This window comes from Mus musculus, chromosome 4 (genome assembly GCF_000001635.26).
Source record: "Mus musculus strain C57BL/6J chromosome 4, GRCm38.p6 C57BL/6J".
Lineage (NCBI taxonomy): Eukaryota > Metazoa > Chordata > Mammalia > Rodentia > Muridae > Mus > Mus musculus.
The window spans coordinates 119724142-119738124 of record NC_000070.6 but is presented as its reverse complement, the minus strand read 5'-3'; the positions used below and the strand labels follow the sequence as shown (position 1 = coordinate 119738124).

The window sequence follows — 13983 nt, the reverse complement described above, 5'->3', positions numbered from 1 at the left end:
ACCATATCCTCTCTGTCTTTGTGGTTTCCTGTGCAAATCTCATTTGCTTCCCCCACATTATCCTGTTTTCCAGTCAGTGTGGTCATTCAAACATCTCACCCAGCCTCTCACAGCAGCACACAGTTTGAGTTTCAGCAGAAAAGAAAAGCGCCGGGGTGGGCAACTTCCCCAGCACCCACAGGATGCACATGGGCTCTCCAGCACTGGTTTAACAGGGTCACCAGAGAACAGAGTTCCTACAAGAACATTCTCCAACCAAATCACAGAAAAAGAAATACCAACGTGTTCTAATGGTTCCACTTCAAAACAGTCAGACTTACACCCCTTCTCTGGGCAACAACATCAAAATAATCGCCCTTTACACCCCCAACTCTTCGTGCCTAGAGTGCCTGTGTCTTCCATCAGTAAGTGGGGAAGTGAGGCTGCTGCTCTGGATCGGGGCCTCCCCTCTGCGACCTCCACACTTCAGAGGCTAGAATGGCTAGAATAATGAGTGTTGACTTAGCCAAGAATTACAACAGCCTGCACTGAAGGAGTTTCCCACTCGAGCTAAATGCTACCCTCCCTTCTTGTGAAGAAGGAAGATCTGTTTCCTATAGAGGCTTCTCATTAGCCCCATTCCATCCAGTAGCTTTGGGGATACACACACAAAATGGTTTCTTGAACTTGAACAATTCTGTCAGTGGCTCTGGTGAGTGTTTGTCCTGTTATAGGAAGGCAGTTGCTGTTTATATGGCTTGTCATCTGGGGTCTATTTCTTCCAGGATCCATCCTATGTCACCACCTGTCTTAGCCTGGATCACCTCATTCTGGATTCTAGCCTTGGCTTCCTAATGTCTCCCTGGCTTAGCACCTCTCCTTTAATCCCTCCCCTCCCCCCTTTTTTATAAACTGATAACAGATTAGCTTTTAAGAACACAAATCAAAATTTCCCATTCCATATCACTGGATATAGTCATATGTGTATGTTAGAAGTGATAAGATATAGATTACTCTGTATATCTCTATCACTCTTCTGTGGCACTGGAAATAGAGCTTAGCACCTCATGCATGCCAGGTAAGCATTCTATCACTAAGCTAGGTTCCCAACCCATAGTCCTGTCTCCTTTGATGTAGATCTATGTATGATGCTCTTTTTGCCCAGGAGGTGTCCAGGCAGGTTCAGTATGAACACACAGGCCCACATAGGACAGGTGGTAGATGGAAAGACTGGGTCAGGAATGCTAAACTCAATGGACTTGAAAGGGGGGCCATATATGCATGTGTATTGGATGGGTGTGGTCATGCGTGCATGTGTGAGGACCAGAGTTTGATGTCCAGTTGTCTTCTTTATCACTGTCCACCTTTTTTTTTTTTGATATACAGTTCCCACGAAAGCTGGAGCTCACCATATTGGCTAGATTGGCTATCCAGGAAGTCCCAAGATCCCCCTGTCTGCATCCCCAGCAGTACTGAGATTACAGATTGATGCTACGCATCCTGTTTTGATGTGGGTGCTGAAGATCTGCACTTGGGTCCTCATGCTTGCACGGCGATCACTTTACCCACTAAGCCATCTCCCCAGCCCCCTAAGTGACTTCTCATGCATCCTCCCAAGCCTAGATACCATAATTCTGGGAGCCCATTGGTCTGCAAGTCAGGTCCTGCCATCACCTGACTCCTGCAGGATGATGCCAATGCCAAGGGTTCCTCATAGATACCTTCCTTATACAGCACTGCACATGCTATCTCAGCTAACGGAAGCATCTCTCCTCTGCTTTTACTACGCGACGATTACTACTACTACTACTACTACTACTACTACTACTACTACTACGATGACGATGACGATGACAGAAGTAAAGATTTGGGCTGGTGAGATGGCTCTAAGGCAGTTGCCTGATAACCTGAGTTCAATGTGGTAGACCCATGTGTGGTGGAAGGAGAGAATCAACTCGGTCAAGTTATTCCCCACTCCCTCCCTCCCTTCCTTGCTCTGTCTGACACACTCTGACACACACATACACACAATAAATTAATAAATGTAATTTTTAAAATTAACAATGCTTAAACAGGGTGCTGCCTCTCCTTCACTGCAGTCGCACGGGGAGCCTGGTAGCAGCAGAGTGTATACCCTCCAGTTCTTGTCCCTCACACACATCCACATTCACCATTCATTCATACTGCATCTTAGGCTGTGCCTTAAGCAAGAGGACATTCCATTCTTAGGTTCACTAACTCATCTCTCCAGCTCCCAGGACAGCAAGGGTAGTTGGCTCATCTGCTTCCATGACTGCTGTCCCATTGATAAAGAGGTGGAAGGGGGAAGATGATGGTTTGTCATCGAAGTCATAGAATTCTGGTAGCAAAGTAAAGGACCGCATAAGAACTCCACCCCAGTGCTTATGTGACACTGTGAAGTGTCCTTCTCCTCCCTGTGGTGCAGAACGTAACACTGTGGGAACAGCACATAGAAATCAATGCCTGTGGAAAGAGGAGTCTAGAGAAGCAGGACCACACACTGGCTCAGGATTTGGACTCTGCACTCAGGCTACCTATGTTAGAATCTGTTGTTTCATTGTCTGACCTGAGTTAAACAACTGGTCCTCAGGCTCCTTGTCTGAAATATGGGGTGCTGGTTCAACCTTCCCAGTAAGGATAGCATGAGGGTTACATAAAATACCTGTAAAGTACTCAGAAGAGCACTGGCTAGTTTTACTAATAAAATATGCTATAAACATCATTGCAGCTTTAATATACCCCTCTAAATATATTTCTAAACCTTCATTTTTGTCATAGGTTGGCAAAACAAAGTCAAATGCTATTAGCTCAGAGTTTTATCTAGAAAGGAATCAGTTATAGAACGTGGATTCGTGTGATTTTTTTTTTTTTTTGCCCAAAAAAATCAATTTACATAGTGCCTGACACCATTTCCACTGACTGGGACAAACAACCTCAGAGATCAAAAACACTGTAACACCTACTACACTAAATATTAAAAAGAAAAATAACTTATACCCTCTAGCAGTAATTACCTAAGTAACATGGGTTGCAAATCTGTTAGAGAGGTTTTGCTGTGACAATATTTCTAGTAAATTGCTGCTTCTAACACAAAGTCCTGGTGTTGCAAGGCTGGCATACTAGTAGAAAGGTTATTATAGAAACACTATTAAAATGAATTAGGTATTATTAAAGATTCGACACTACAACAGCCCCTGATTACAAAGGATTTCAAGGTCCATTGCTTAATGGGCAGATGAAAGTGCTAATTAAGCCTTTTTGAGAGGATATCCCTAGGCGGGTCTGTAAGACTACAGGTAACAAGAGGTCTTCAGTCTGAAAGGGGAACCAGTTGTGCCTACCCATCTGGAAACAGCCCTCCTGGAAAGACTGAGAGGTAGGTGGGAGGCAGAGCTGAGGTTTTCTGCTGAGGAGAGGTAACCTGGTAGCAGACATGGAGCTAAACTAACTTGAGCCTCTGTTTTTCCCTTAACTGCTTCCTTAGCATGCGTCCATTTCCTCCTCTGCTTATGTTTGAAAAACTAGAGAACCTTCCTTAGACTTTAGAGCCTAAATACATAGGAAAGCCTTCCGCTGAGTACCTAAGCCCTCTGGTACAACCAGAAGATGCCAGGGCTGTCCTTGGCCAAAAGCATCTCTCACTGCCAATACCTCTAAGTGGCTTTTACGGAGTTGCTTATTTGCCTTTCGTATCAGGATCTATCTTGTTTTTCCCACCTTGTTAATTAACTAATCAGGCCCTGGCAAGACACCTCCCAAACAAGAGGTGTTAAGAAAAAGCTAACTAAATTCGCCCACCCACCGCGTCTAAATGTCCACAATAAATTACGAGGAAGGGGCTGAGACCCACGCTACGCAGCGATCGGCGCCACGCAGCAGCCTCGGACCCCCGCGCGGTTCTCAGCAGGACTTCTGGACCCGAGCCACGCGGGCCACCCGGGCCACGGCCGAGCTGCCCAAGGCGCATCCCTGAGGGCTCAGCTGCCCGCTCCCCGCGGCGCACCGATGTCAACAAACTTTCCCCGCCCCGGGTTGCGCCGGGTCTCCGAAATCTGTCCACGAGTGCAACACGGGGACAGGTGTGGGACCCGAGCCCCCAACCCCGCATCCCTGCGGATGGGCGGACAGTCGGGGTCCGCGGGGCGCCGTGGGGGAGGGTAGGCCACGGGCCCGCCCCCTGGGCGGTGCGGCGCTGACACGGCCCTAGGACGCGGACAACTGGTCCCCAGGGACGCGTTGGCGCTGCGGCGCGGCGGCCTTACCTGCGCGCTCCGCTGAGGTTGCTCCAGAGGCCCGGCGTGCGAGCAGCCGCGGCGGCGGGCGCCGACTGACAGCCCCAGGACCCGCCTCCATCCCTCAACCACGCCCCCTCTAGGGCCACGCCCCCGTCCGCGACCGGGGTCAAGCTCAGTCCACAGCGCCGAGGGCGGGGGCGCTCGCTTTCGATTGGCCTGGGAGACGTCGGCTCCGCCCACTCCCCGCCTCCTCGCTGGGGGTTGGAAAGCCGCGCTTGCGCGGATGCTCAGAGGGCAGAGCGTAAACCAGTGCTAGCGGTCTTGACGTTGAGCGCAGGTTGGTTCTCATCTTCCTCAGCTAAACTGGCTTTGAGTCCAGGACTACGGGAGGAGCAGTGAAGGAGTCTGTGAAGAGACAGTCCCTGACCAGAGGAGATCCTAAGCGAGTCAGGCGGAGGAGCCCAGCTCCACACTTCGGATCTACTCCCTAGCCAGGAAGTATCTCTGTGAAGGTTGGCTTGAGTGACAAGATCCTGCTAACAAGAGGGACGCTGAAGGAAATAGTCTTGCTAGCTCCCAGCACCTCCCCAGGCTTCCTAGCTCAGTGTGTAAACAAGATCATGTGACTCCCTACAAAATCAGTGGATACCCAGCAGTTCTGTCCTAGATATATGTTCAAAAGAATGTCTACACAAAATACTTAGATGCAGATGTTCCCAGCAGCACATTAATAAGAGAAGGGGGAAACGACTGAACTATGGGGTGATGGGTGATTGATTAGTAAATTTTAGTTTGTTCATGCCAATGGACTAGTGTTTGGTAATAAAAAGGAATGGTCATTCTGATACATGGTATAACACAGATGAACCTTAAATTCGTGCCAATCACAAAAGACTTTACTGGGTATGGTTCTATTTGTGTGGAGCGTCCAGAACGGGCAACTGTATAAATACAGGAAACAAACTAGAGGTTTCCAGGAAAGGGAAAGGACAATTGAGAAGGAACTACTAAGTGCATAGAGTTTTTCTCATTATGGTTTGGATCTTAAACATACCCTGTATCAAAGACTCAGTCCCCAGCTGACTGTTCTATTGGGGAAAAAAAAAAAAAAAAACAACCTTCCATAGGTGGGCTTTGTGAGAGGAAAGGGCGTCTCTGGGGACCTGTCCCTAAAGTGTATACTGGGACCTGGACCCCTCATTCTCTATCTCGTCCCTCAGCCATGATCTGAGTAGCTGTGTTTCCCATGAACTCTCAGTCGAATTTGTTTGACCTCATGACAAGCCCAAACCATTAGCCAAATGAAAAAAATCTGTCTTTTAGGTTGTTTATCTCAAGTGTTTATCTGCAGCAGAAAGGTCTTGGTTATTTTTTATTATTATTATTATTGCTGTGATAAGATAACCAAGGCAACTTAGAGAAGAAAGAATTTGTTAGAGATGTATAGTTTCAGAGGGTGAGTCCATGGCCATCCTGAATGGGAATGTGACAGCAGACAGGCAAACATCTTGTGTCCTCTATGTGAGGCTGGAATTATAGGCAGGCGGAGGGCAAGAGTTTGAGAGATCATGGGAGCTTCCCCTGATATTGCCAAGGACTCCTGGGAGGCTAAGACAGCATGTGGCAAGGTGAGAGTCCCTGCAAGCTGCCCCTGAGAGGGCAAAGTGTGAGCCATGAGACTGGGGTCAAAACTACCATGGAGACCCCAAGAATTTAGGGATGCCTAAGAGCACGATGTCAGAAGTAGGGCTCTGACCTCAAAGGGAACTAGGAAGTTTATTCTGGAGTCAAATATTAGTGACCATGGGCCAGGAGCACAGATTCAGCTCACCCCAGTTACCATATCCCAGAGTGCTAAGAGTTTGATGAGGTTCTTATAGGAACAGGAGAAAAGGACATCATAGATCAAGACAATTAGAATACGTCGGTAGGTGCACCAGGGAGACAATTACAGCCACATGGAGTCATCTCTGTTAGAGGCATCAGAAGCTGTCTGGTAACATTCATAGCTTTTGGGTTAGTGGAAGAATATATATATATATATATATATATATATATATATATATATATATATATGCTCTATTGCCATACGATGTTAAATCAAATACAGATCAGTAATTCAGACAATGGTCTTCATGACTGTGAAGAAGTGGTAAAGTACACTTCGGTCTTCTTTCTTAATCCCAGTTGGAGAATAAGCCAAACAGAAGAAGCCCACAGCTTCATCTGGGTGTCTACATGAACAGGAACCTTAAGTGGTCCATACTGCAAACTCTAAAAAGAGACCTGGCTTCTAGCCACCCCCCCCCCCCGTCACCTGGGGTAAGTTGTTGCCCTTGAACATCTCTTGTTAATCTTCCTGATACCCGTGGCTCTACTCTTTCTCTGCTAGAACTGCAGAATTTATTTGAAAATTCATCTTCATTCTAATCTATAGAGTTTATTTTTCATTTATTTCCATATAATTTCTTCATTACTTGTGTGTGTGTGTGTGTGTGTGAGAGAGAGAGAGAGAGAGAGAGAGAAAGAGAGAGAGAGAGAAAATGTGTTCATGTGCACCATGTGTGTGCAGCAGCACTCAGAGGCCAGACAAGGATGTTGGATTCCCTGGAACTAGAGTCTCAGGCAGTTATGAACTGCCCATGGGTGTTGGGAATTGAACACTGCAAAGCAGTGCTCTTAACTACAGAGTCAGCTCTTCCGATCTCCCCCATGTAGTGTTTAGTTTTTAGATTTTATTTTTGTTTTTATGTATGAGTGTAAAACTGGATGCATACATGTGTGCCACATCTGTGGTGGGTGCTGTTGATGTTATAGACAGTTGCAATCTGCCGTGTGGGTGCTGTTGGCCCAAACCCATAACCCACGTGATTTTGTTGTAGTTTATCTCACTTCAGATGGCAAGAATCGGATCTGACTATCTTAAAGCCATTAAAAATGTAAGATTTACTTTGTGTGTATGAGAATTTGCCTGTATGTGTGCCATGTGTATGCCATGTGTATGCCTGCAGAGATCAGAAGAGGGCACCAGTTCCCCCAGAACTAGAATCATGGTTGGCTGTGACCTTCTAGATGGGTGGAAAGCCATCAAGTGCTCTCAATCCTCGAGCCACCTTTCCAGTAGCAAACCTAAATGTAATTTTTTAAAATTAATAGTTTGCAATTTTATAGGTTTTTTTTTTGATGAGCCAGTGGGATTATGGGTGTTGCTTTCAGGCACCTGAGTGAGGATTCCTTCATTATACCAGTGCTTCCCAACTTTCCCAATGCTGTGACTCTCTAATACAATTCCTCATGTGGTGGTGACCCCCAACCATAAAATTATTTAGTTGCTACTTTGTAACTATAAATTTGCTACTGTTATGAATCATAATGTAAATATCTGATATGTGGCTTCCAAAGGCCTACTGGTTGAGGTCCACTGGCTTACACCAGTACAATTTTATAGTTTTATGGCTTTCATGTTTATATGTCATTGTACTTTGCTCATATCTGGCTCCACTATCCTGTCTTGCCCCCTTTTCTCTCTGCGTTCTACCTTTGAATGCTCCTTCTTATGACTTAATTAAGAAGATGATAGATAGATAGATAGATAGATAGATAGACAGATAGACAGACAGACAGATAAGGTAGATGTACATGATAGGTAGATACATAGATACATACATACATACATACATAATAGACAGACAGACAGACAGACTTGAGTCTAGGTTCTACATGGAAATACCATGCAATAATGCAAGTTGCCTTCTCTTGTTGCCCCCTCACTCCTTCTGGATACTTTCTTCCCTCTTCAAAGTTCCCCTCCTCCTTTCATGTTGTATATACACAGAGGAAATATAAATATATTAAGTAGTGAGTAAAGTGTGATGTTTGGCTTTCTGAGCCTGGCTTACTTTACCTAGCATGATGATCTCCAGGTACATGTCATAATTGCATTTCTATTTACACTGACTAAAACTCTGTGAGATATACATACTACTTTTCCTTTAGCTACACTCATCCCTGCCAGCCACCTAGGCTGGTTCCGTATCTCGTTAGAGCCATTTTTATTCCTTTTCCCTACTATGTGAGTTAATAGAATGTCCATCAGAAAACCAGGCCAAGGCAATGAGATGGGACCGACATTTGAAAGATTCTGACAGAGAAATGATTCCTCCATCTGTTATCACACCCATCAGTGAAGTAAGATCTGGAAGCAGAGAGGCCACATGAGTCTAGGTTCCTAGGGGTGGAAGAATGCTGAGAAAGACAGAATGGGAACATGAAAAAGGCCCAGTGGTTATGGGTATGAACAGTGAGCAGCTGGGTCAAGCCATACCTGAAGCTGATGCCTCCGTACACTTCAACCATTCGAGTCCATACATTTTTTTTATTAAGGTTTCATTTTTCTCTCCATGATATTGACAGCTCTGGTAATGAAACTCTGGGCTTCCACTGCCATATTAATCAAATCCAGGTCACTTGAATAGTTTTAAGGATTCTGCCAGTTCTCACAACATCTCAGAAGTGTAAGTACATACGTAGGAATTTTAAAACAGTGTCTCTTCAGCAAACATTAAGGAACGCAACACTGTCTACTGTCTAGGGGAAGATGGCTGAGACCAGAGATAAGCAGAAATCCTTAATCTTTACTAGGAATGACAGTAATCTCCATCCCCACCCCCTCCCTGTACTTCAGACACTTGCCCCCTACATACTGAAAATTGCTAGGGATGAGGGGCCATGGTCTGGGAAGGACACAGAGGTGGCCCTGCTTTATTAATGGAACAGAGGTTTCTATAGTCACTGGTTCCCCAAGGCCTTGGAGCTCTTGTTTTGATCCCGACCCCCTCTACTCAAAGAATTTGGCCTGAGTCTTCCCTGAGCTCTCTTTTTGCCTTCTCCCCAACCCAACCCATGAGATCTGACCTCTGAACCCTGCACTTGACCTTACCAGCATCCTCTCAGTCAGCACTCCCAGCAGCCGCCACCTTCCCCGAGCGGAAGTGGTAATGTATTAGCCAGTAACTACAGAGCACAGGCTAGTTTATCTGTATCAACAGGGCACAGAGAAAAGAGACTGTGGAAGGTTATTTAGTGGCCAACAGTCACTTAATCAAAGGGATTAAGTTCCACAGAAGCCAGAGGTTGGTGGAAATTGTCTGACAAACCACACTAGTAATTTTGTGGGAACAGTTTCCCACACCTGCCCCCTTGGATACCCGGCCCTTGTGAAACCATGCATGTGGACATGACGTCATCACCAGTGCCCTGACCTGAAGAAGCTGGAGGGGAGGGGCTGGCAGGTGCTGTTCAGTGACACCTGGAACATAGTCTGTGGCACAGGGAACCTCAAGAAGAGATGAGACGGACTACCTCCTGGTGGGTTTCCTGGAAACAGATAAACAGGAGCACAGAGCTAGCTAAGCCTGTCCTCTGTTCTGACCTTAAATGGTTCATGGAAAAGGCAGGTCCCCAGCCCAGTTTTGAGTTATTATATGCCAAAGATCAGACAGCCTTTCCACTCTGAGAAGAGTGGGAGACTCAGCGCCCCTTTGCTAGAGTTGTTCAGGAGCTGGGAGGGAAGGAGGGATCTGGTCCCACAGAGAGCAATTTGCCTCATATGACCTAAATGAAGAAACTTCAATGGCAGACCACTTACAGAAGTCCAAGCAGGGGAGACAAGGCCCCAGGTAACCAGCAAGTCCATCCCCTCCCAGGAGGAGGAAGAGATAAAGAAGAGCAAGCCTCAGCCTGCAAGTGAGCTTAAGGTGGAGCCAGTGGGGGCAGCACCCAGGGCTCTCCTGGCTCGCACTCTCCAGTGCCCAGCAGCAGCCCGTAGTTGGCTGGTGCAAATGGCAAGCTCACCCTCACAGAGGTCCAGAGAGCTGAGCCTATGATCAGCTGCCTAGGGGGGGGGGGGGGACCTGAGCAGAGGGGAGAGAATCAATACAGGAGCCAAACCTGCAGAGACTGGTCTAGCCCACTCTATATGCTTTCAGCTTCCAGGTTTGTCTCTCTGTAAATGGTGAAAGCCTTAGCCCATGCTCAAAGAAAACCTAACCCCATGCCAAGCTTCCTCAACCACAGCACCATCTCAGGCTGCCGAGCTGGAACCTAGATTTCAAGGTTGGCCACCATCCGTGTTCTTCCTGGAAAGCAGGCATCAAGGAGCACTTAGCAGAAGGGACAGGTGGTCTCAGTGGTCTCCAGTCACCTGCCCTGAGGTCAGAGCCAACAGTCACGGCTTTCTTGTTACCACCCTCCCTAAACTCAGCCTACTCTCTACCAAGCACCTCTGCAGATAGAGCATCATCCCCAAATATCTGGGTCCCGGTTGAAGACATTGCATGGATTCCCATGACGTTTATCCCTGGACAGTGACTTGCTGATATACACCATGCTGACATAGGTCCAGGGAGGTGGCGTCAGAACCCGAGGAGTTCCTGAAGTTCCACCTGAGACCTTCCATGCCTAGTAGTGAATATCAGAGGAGAGCAGCCCTGGAGAGGATTGACCACAGCTGTGGAGCTCACACACTGGCGAACTCAGCCCTGCCAGGCATAGAGCCACTTCAGAGCCCACCAGCTGAGCCTCCTAGGTAACCCCTCTAAAGCCCTCTGCAGAAGATAAAAAGACTGGCTCTGTCAGCTTTGAGGCCTGGGTACCAGTGAGGACAGAGCTACCCGCCGGCCTGATGCTCTGCAGGGAGCTGTCCAATGAGAAACAAGCACCTGCAGATTCTTTCATTATTGATTTTATGTGTATGAATGCTTTGCCTGCGTAGATGCATGTTCACCACATGCATGTTTGGTGTCCACAGAGGTCAGAAGGTTATTGGATCCTCTGGAATTGGTGGTATGGAAGACAGAAGCCACACACCATATAAGTGCTGGGAATCAAATCCGGGTCCTCTGCAAGAGCAACAAGTGGTCTTAACTGCTGAGTTCCCTCCCGCCCATGACCTACAGATTCTTTTAAGCTGTTGTACTCAGGGGTCTCTGCAATGTCCTGTCTCCCTGGATAGTATTACTGTCATGGCTGCTGGCACAGCCCCAGCCCATGTTCTTTCTAGGTAAGCCGTTGGGAGGCGGGAAGGGAGGAAGGCTTTATCAACCTGCTCACTGTCTGAGCCTCCTTAGATCGGGTACTTTCTCAGTGTCCTCTCTCCATGCTGGAGGGCATAGTAGAGAGGCAGGGCACACCGAGGTCAGTGACACAGCCTAAACCTGTTCTTAGATGTTTCTGCCCATCCTGACCCACTGCCCTTCTGGTAAAACTAGCTTGAAATTTCCCACATGCTGTCCCCTGCTCTGTGGTTAATCACACAATGACCCCAGATTCTTGTATATCCAGGGATTCTTTGGGGAGGACGGAGTTTGCACATATGTGTTGGAGTGGAGCCAAAGGACCACCTTGGGTGTCATTCCTAAGGTGTCATCTGACTTTTCTCTCACTGACCTGACAGGCTGGCTGGCAAGCTCTGGGGGATCTGCCTGTCTGCACCTCCTTGTCACTAGGAGTGCACACCGCTGTACCCAACAATTTTCTTTTAACTTGAGTTCTGGGGATTTACTCAAGTCCTGCACGGCAAGCACTTTACTGCCTGAGCCGTCTCCCGTCCCTGTCTGGGGATTTCCTTAGTCCCCTCATGACTTTTCCCCTCCCATCTGTGAGCCTCAGGGCTTGTGCAGTATGTGGTGCCAAAATGGAAGGAAATGGGTCACAGAGTACCCGCAGCAGGTGGGGCAAGGGAGGGGACACAGCAATAAGGCAAGTTACATGTTGTCCAGTTGTATTTGTGTGACATTTCCAGAATAAGCCAATCCATAGAGACAAAATGCAGAAGACTGGCTTCTGGGGCACCCATGGAAAGTGGGTACTTCTGGTTATAGGTGTATTTTAGGGTGATGGAAGCATTCTGGAGCGACACAATTGAAATGGTCACAAGACACTGTGAGCCTACTAAACGGAACTGAATAACACAGTCTAAACTAGCCAAAAGGACAACTTTCATGTCAGGTGACCTTTATCCTAATAAAGCAATAGTAAGCACTTAGAAGGCACTCGGGGTCTCTAGGGAGAATCCTGGCAGTGACAGAGGTGACAGAAGGGGGGGGATCCTTTCACCCTGTGGTCTGGCTTGCTCCATCTTCTCTTCTGTCTCAGAGGGGATGAAGAGGGTGGGCGGACGAAGTACAGGTGTTGGCTCCGGAAAGGACAAAGACTGGGCAACTGGTGATAGACCAATTCAAAAGCCTCCTGATGGCCACAGTTCTTTCTCACACTTATTTTTAACTACCCAGCATTCAAGCACCATCCTACCTAGAGAGAACACAAAGGGACAGCTTCTCCTCTGTCCTTCTTGGCTGTGCTTGGGCACCTTGTCTCCACACATCTCTCTTGCCCCTAACCCTGGCTCTGAGATATATGACCCAGCTCAACTCCTGGGATACTGATGCTGAGGCTCTGGACCAAGAAGAGCAAAGCAAAGATACAGGAGAGACAGACAAACTACCAAGGGTCAGAGCCCAGGGCCAGCAGCTTTGTGCAAGTCTGGGGAACAGCTTTCCCTGCAGTGTCCTCACTACTGCCTGGCCTTGCCTGGGATTTTTTTCAAGCCTAATTCACTCACTTCTCTCTTTCCTGACTCCTCCAGCTGCCTAGTGACCATCTTCTGAATTTTTGATGGCTGTTTTTTGTTTGTTTGTTTTTGGGTTTTTTTGTTGTTGTTTTTGTTTGTTTTTGCTTGTAGGTAGGAGCTTGGACAGAGCCTCCGGCATGGTAAAACAAGGTGTTTAGCAATGAAATGCCTCTGGCTCCTCACAGGACCAATGTGCTGTCTATACCTCAGTACCCATGCATGTGGATATAACTCTCAACATTATAGAAGTGGATATGACATGTATTGACAGGCATTCTGTCACAGTGACTATGGTGATGAACAGACTGCTGCCCTAGCTATGAGAGGCCAGGCAATGGCTAGCTGGACAGTCTTGAGCAAGCCAGTTCTTTCTCTATTCAGACCAAGATGAATTGTGAGCCCTTTCCCAGTGCTTAAGATTCATAGCTCCAGAAATGGAAACTCACACTAATATATATTAGCAACATGCCTAGGGGAACACACTATCCTCTCTCAAAGATGCTCCATCTGACTTGGAGTCCTACAAAGACAACTTTAATTTTCAACCTCTAGTAATTAAACAATGCAACTTGTAATAAGCAGCAACATTTAGCACCAGCCCCCTCTTCCCGGGGCTAGTAAGATGCTGCATTAGTCAGAGCTTACCGTGTGCAAGTGGTCTAGGAGTTTTGCATATAATACCTTATTAATACTTATTCTAACAATCTAATGTGCTGTTATCCCATTTTTCAGATGAATAAACCAAGGCAAAGAGAAATTAAGTGATTTCCTAAACGTTACACAGCTAGTATGCAATAGGATATATTCAAACTCATTACTACCTTGGCTCCAGAATCCAACCATTTCATTAGCGTATATGTGTTTGTGTAGGTGCCTGTAATAACATGCATATGCACGTGTATGTGTATGTTTGTATAGGTGTGTATGTGTGCATGTATATATTTGTTTGTGTAGGTATGTGTGAGCATGTATATGTGTAGACATGTGTGTACATGTGTGTGTGCGTGTGTGTGTGTGTGTGTGTGTGTGTGGCCATTTTAAAACATACCATTCAGGTTAATATGCTCACAGCCCCTGGGCTTCTAATGATCTAATATCCAATCAAATGACTTAGGCCAT

General features: G+C 46.9%; 1 protein-coding gene across 5 annotated transcripts in view; it reads right to left on the bottom strand.

The window, feature by feature from the left end:
* The window catches only part of Hivep3 (human immunodeficiency virus type I enhancer binding protein 3), a 404287-nt gene extending 399921 nt beyond the window's left edge, over window positions 1-4366 (bottom strand). For 4 of the 5 annotated variants that reach the window (XM_006502817.3, XM_030253274.1, XM_006502815.3 and 1 more), the window contains exon 1: window positions 4263-4366. The gene's annotated coding sequence lies outside the window, so the exon portion shown is untranslated. The remainder of the gene's footprint in view (window positions 1-4262) is intronic. The other variant, XR_867814.2, reaches the window with a different exon arrangement.
* Window positions 4367-13983: the final 9617 nt, after the last annotated feature.